Genomic DNA, 5924 nt, shown 5'->3' with positions numbered 1-5924 from the left:
ATGGAAATACAGAAGCAGTATGTATAGAAGGTAAGAGCTAGGACGTTGGAGTTGGCCTGTATGAGCTTAATTCTCACTTCAGCATTAATTAGCTTCATGACCTTAGGCAAATTAGTTAATGCCTCTGACACTTCCCTCATCCATAAGATTGGTATGTGGATAGTAGAACCTACCTCCTAGGGCTATTGTATCAGTTAGCTATTGCTGTGTAACAAACCACAACTCCTCCCTACCCCCAACCCCGAAGAAAAAACCCTCAATTGCTTACAACGATCACTGTTTATCATGGTCCTTAAGTCTATGGTCAATTGAGCAGCTTAAAATCAGGTGGTGGCTTAGCTGGGGGCTGACTCAGCTGGAATGGCTGTTCTGCTCCACATGGTCTCTTATTTTCCAGGAGGCTAGCCCAGGCTTGTTCTCATTTCAGAGACAGGGCTCCAAGCGAGAAATGAAGTGCAGATGGTCTATTGTGAGATCTAGGCTCAGAACTACCATGGTCATCGTTTCTGTTGCATTCTATTGGTCAAAACAAGTCATAAGGCCAGCTCAGCCTCAGGGGGAGGAGAAATCAACTCCAACTCTTGAGGGGAGGAATTACAAAGTCACATTGCAAAGTAGGGGGATACAGGGAATGGGGCCATTGATGCAGGCACTCTACCACAGCTGTTATGAGGATTAAACCATGTAAAATACTTAACAGAGTACAACTCACATAGTGAGTGCCCAATAAATATTTGCCATTAACACAAATGCAAATCAAAATCTCCACCTGAAAGGGCTCACAGCCTGGCAGGAAAGAGAGGCAATTATAATTAATTAATTAATTAGAATGACATCAACAGAGATCCACATTGATAATATTACACTTAAGCAATTATCTAATCTTTTTTTTTTTTTAACTTATAACGTATCATAAGTACATCCCTGCCATTAACTCTCCACAAACCTTACTTCGGTAACTGCATCTGATGAATGTGTCATAATTTTCTTAACCAGTCTTCTACCGTTAGACATTAGGCTGTTTTCTATTTTTTGTTCATGTCAATAATACTGCCATGCAATTAGATTGCAGGGGTTGGAGGTGACTCCAATTTTGGTACCACCTTTGTAAAGACGCTGCCCATAATGGGGGAGTATCAAGAAGTACTCATATTCTTCCTTTTCATCAACCCTCTTAGACTCTCATTTTGATGCGGCAAGGTAGCTCACACCTGTAATCCCAGCACTTTGGGAGACTGAGGCAGGCTACTCACCTGGGGTTGGGTGTTTGAGACTCTCATTTTCCAGGAAGCTGGGTGGGGCAGTTCAGAGACATAAGGCAGTACCTGGTATTGGCATCTGACCTCCAAAGGGAATCCGGATTCCCATTATGGGCCTTGTTAGCACCCATTTGTGGTAGCTTGTTTCTGAGAGACAGTTCCCTGCTTCAAGGGCCTCTGAGATTATCCACACATTCCATGCCTTGCTAGAACTCATGGAGGTTGTTATATTCACATCTGTAGTTTATTACAATGGCAGGATCAGCAAGACAGAAAGACACCTCAAGTAACATCCGGAGGGCTCCACACTCAGGCTTCTGATGCTCTTTCCCTCCCTCCCCAAGAAAGGACATTGAGAGTGCCCCTTTCCCCAGTAGCAAGATGAGGAAACACATGTGCAATGTTTCTGCCCAGAGAAGTCCATCTGAGACTCCACACCCGTGTTTTTATTGAGGGCTCATCATGTAGACAGCCACAATACCCAAAATTCCAGATTCTCAGAAAGAAAGCTGGCGTTGGTGCCTGTGGCTTGGCAAAACAACCTTATAGCATAGAGAACATTCCAACAGACAAGTTCCCAGATGCCAGCCAAGAACCAGCCCTATAATCAGACCTGCTATATTAACTCTTGCTACACAGTCCCCCGTGAGCCAGGTCTCCTGGTAGTTATGCATTTCCCTCCTACGTAGAATCTGAGCTGGCCCCATGACTCACTTTGACCAATAAAACGTGCTGGAAGTGATGCTCTGTAGTCATCCAAGGTTGGGCCTCCAGAGATCTCCTGCTTCCTTCTTTACCACTTGCAATGTTCCCTCTTGGAGCTGGTTTTTAAGAAGTCTGGCCACATTGCTAGAAAGATTACATAGAGAGGTTATGTGGGGAGAAACAGAACCTGAGATGCCATAGAGGAAGACAAAGAAATGTAGCCAAGAGCAAGAACTGAGCCCCCAGGCAAGTGACCCCAGTAAAACAGTTGCAGCCAACCCTGCCATGAGAACCATCCTAGCTGAGGTGCCATGTGAGTGGGACGACATCTTAGTACTGAATACTTGAGAAGAATGGCCGTGGTCATTCCAATATGCTGTGACTAAGGAGATGACACTCCTGGCATCTGAAGGGTAGAGTTCAGAGATGCTGCTAAACATCCTAATGTACATAGGACAGCACCTCTATGACAAAGAATCACTCGACCCAAAACACCAACGGTGCCAAGGTTGAATAATCCTGCTTTAGATAAAAAACAAGCCACCTATGGGATGGAGCCTCACGGGGAGCAGAACCAGGTGCAAAGAGAGCTTGGGAATGAAAAGAGGCCACTTTTCGCCAGGCGCAGTGGCTCATGCCTATAATCCCAGCACTTTGGGAGGCTGAGATGGGCAGATCACCTGAGGTCGCGAGTTCAAGACCAACCAGACCAACATGGAGAAACCCCATCTCTACTAAAAAAAAAAAAAAATTAGGCAGGCGTGGTGGCACATGCTTGTAATCCTAGCTACTCAGGAGGCGGAGGCAGGAGAATCTCTTGAACCTGGGATGCGGAGGTTGCAGTGAACCAAGATTGCACCGTTGTGCTCCAGTATGGGCAACAAGAATGAAACCCCATCTCAAAAAAAAAAAAAAAAAATAGAAAAGAAAGGAAAAAGAAAAGAAAAGAAACCACTCTTTTGGGTTGCCAAAGGTAGCCATATCCACTTTAGTGAAAATCAGTAATAAAACCCTTTCTCCTAAGCTTATGAATCTAGGTCTTGGGTTCTTTTCATTTTAATGGAGACTTCATGAATGAGGAGTGTAATTAATGTCAAGTAATTGTCAACATAAATTTTCAGTGTTTCATTGACCCTGAAGTCACCAAAGCTTCCACTCAGTCAACCACTGACAGTAATGCCACTTTTACTGTGGGAAGGTCCGCCTCCACTCCACCGACAACAGCAGTGCGCTGGGCACACTTTAGATGTGGAAGCCAGATTTCAGGGAGCACATTTCAGCTTCTTCAGAAGAGGAACTGTCTAAGGAGTGCAGCATTTTAATTCCTGGGTAAATAGGTTTATTGGTAATCACATAAAAATTGAGCATTTGGTGAATGCTTTCTGCATGCCAGGCACTGCTCCAAGCACTTTGTGTGTCTTAAATCCCCATAACCACCTTGTGAGACAAGAGTTGCCATAATGCCCATTTACAGGCATGTAAATAGAGGCACAGAGCATTCTGCAACCTGCCTGAGGTCACCCAGCCAGGAAGTGGTAGAACTTGGATTTGAACCTAGGCCAGCTGCCTCCAGAGTGTGCACCCCAAGGCGCTGCCCCTTATTGCCTCTGCAATTGCTAATTACCAGTGAATTTTTATCTCCGCATTGAAAAATGCAAGACCTTAGAATTTGATATGCGGGGAATGGATTTTTATTGATTGGAGGATATTTAGTTTTCAGACCTGCTATTCATTCAAACTCCTCTTTGCTCTCTCCGTCCCTCCAAATAGGCAAGGAGTGATTGTTTATCTACAGAGTATTTGCATTGGTATTCACCTGATGGCTGCTTTGATGAAATGAACTCTGAAGGGCTCCTGTTATTACTTGCAGATATTCCCTCTTGATTCTGTTTTTGCTCGTTATAATTTAGTTTCAGGATCAGGGGTATACCCAGCTTTTTCTTTACACGCCTTGGACCGGCCATTGGCTTGCAGAAATTTTATTCTCATATTATTCATGCTACAAATGGATCTGAGAACCAGCTCTTGCAGACCCAAAGCCCTGAGCAGGTTGCAGAATACTCAGAATTCGTGGCCCGTGGGCCTAAAATCCCCAGAAATCTCAAATCCACACACAGCTTAGTCCTAAGGATTGAAGAGTTTGGCTCCTCTGTCCCACTCAGCAGAGAGACTTTGATTGGCAGAGCCAGAGGTAGGTGAGTTGAAGGAAGTTCTTAAATCAGACTCTTTGTGCCAGAGCGTGTGAATACATAATCTCCTGCATATGCCAGGATACACAATACATCATCATCCATAATCGTAATATGGCGTCATATATCACCTGCTCATAATAAATAGCATATCATCTACTCATAATATTTTATCATATAATATCATGACATCTGCTCACAACATCATATATTATGTGATCGACACGCAGCATTTCATCCTAGAAGGGGCATCTTCAGATATATTTGTTTAAAATATATATGTATTTATATGTGCTGCTGACTTTTGTTAGAAGATCAGGAGTTTTTTACAGGTTATGGAGGCTGCTATGAAGGAAGGTAGAAAAATCCCAGCACAACATAGCCTGTAGCACCTCATTGATGACACGTAGTTTAGGCCAGACTCATAGAAAAGGCATTTGGCTTCCTGCACTAAATTGGTCAAAAATGCAGCATCTCGGACCCCACCCCAGACTTGCTGAATCAGACTTTGCATTTTGGTAAGATTTCCAGGTGATCTGTGAGCATGTTAGTTTCAGACGTGCTATCCAATAAAACGCTCAAATTTAGCTGTTTCTAAGTAGAAGACGGGGGTCCTCCGGTCTGTGTGCCTGTCCTGCAATGACAAACATGCGTGGGGTAATGCATGACTCCGCTCACACGTGGCAGGATCCCAGGAGCAGACCGAGCGCCCTCTCACCAGCACAGCCTTGCACACACATCCAAGAGAGACCCCCGGGCCCCCAGAATTCATCCTTAGCATTCCTACTCTGCTGACTATGGCTTGGCCCATGGCTTATATCCCATGAGAATTTATACCAGGCCAGCTTTTAAAACTCAGATTTGTCTTTATTCTACTACGTCTTTTTTTTCTTTTTCTTTTTCTTTGAGATGGAGTCTCGCTTTTGTTGCCCAGGCTGGAGTGCAATGGCATGGTCTTGGCTCACTGCAACTTCAGCCTCCTGAGTTCAAGCAGCTCTCCTGCCTCAGCCTCCCGAGTAGCTGGGATTACAGGCATGTGCCACCACCCCGGCTAATTTTCATATTTTTAGTAGAGATAAGGTTTCTCCATGTTGGTCAGGTAGGTCTCGAACTCCCGACCTCAGGTGATCCGCCCACTTCTGCCTCCCCAAGTGCTGAGATCACAGGCGTGAGCCACCGAGCCCTGCCTTCTACTATGTCTTTTTAAATGTCACAGGGAATCACCAGGAGGTGGAATTAGCTAAGAAAAAACATTTCTCTACTTGCATTTAGCATCTGATCTCTTGTTTCTTCATTCTGTCTGAAATATATGTGCAAACGCACAAATATTTTCTTGCCAGCATTGCTAGAAATTAGAAACACGTCCCTATAGAGACATGCTTTAAAAGTAAACACTTTAAAACTCCATTCTAATATAGCTTAACCTCCACACCACTGAAGTGTGTGCTGGGGAAGTCTTTGTTTTCAGGCTATACTGGGCATTATAGGACGTTTAGCACAACCCTGCCTCTACCCACCAGATGCCAGGAGCATCTCCCCTCCCCAACGAAAAATGGCTCCAGACACTGCCAAAAGTCCCCTGGGGGTCAAAATCGCCCCCCAGTTGAGAACCTCTGTTCTATCCTAAAAATCAAGGACTGATAACACTCTCGCACAAATCCCCTCTCCTGATTCCTCTTTCGGAGATACTTTGAACCATCAGCAGCTCGGGAGGACAGGGCAGCTCTCAGTCAGCACCTTCCCCTGACCAGGCCTGTGTGTGCCCTAGTGT

General features: G+C 44.8%; 1 long non-coding RNA gene across 1 annotated transcript; it reads right to left on the bottom strand.

Annotated features, from left to right (window-relative positions):
* Positions 1-1200: 1200 nt before the first annotated feature.
* On the bottom strand, positions 1201-2692 carry LOC116557104. The gene is made up of 3 exons (XR_004271364.1): positions 2670-2692; positions 1569-1573; positions 1201-1273 (listed from the first exon to the last, which is right to left on the bottom strand). It is a non-coding gene; the product is annotated as an uncharacterized LOC116557104 (long non-coding RNA).
* Between the last annotated feature and the right edge of the window lie 3232 nt (positions 2693-5924).

The sequence above is a fragment of the Sapajus apella genome, unplaced genomic scaffold (assembly GCF_009761245.1).
Source record: "Sapajus apella isolate SASKATOON/1434 unplaced genomic scaffold, GSC_monkey_1.0 scaffold2, whole genome shotgun sequence".
NCBI classification, from domain to species: Eukaryota; Metazoa; Chordata; class Mammalia; order Primates; family Cebidae; genus Sapajus; species Sapajus apella.
The sequence above is the reverse complement of the archived record's forward strand: the minus strand, read 5'-3'. Positions and strand labels throughout refer to the sequence as shown.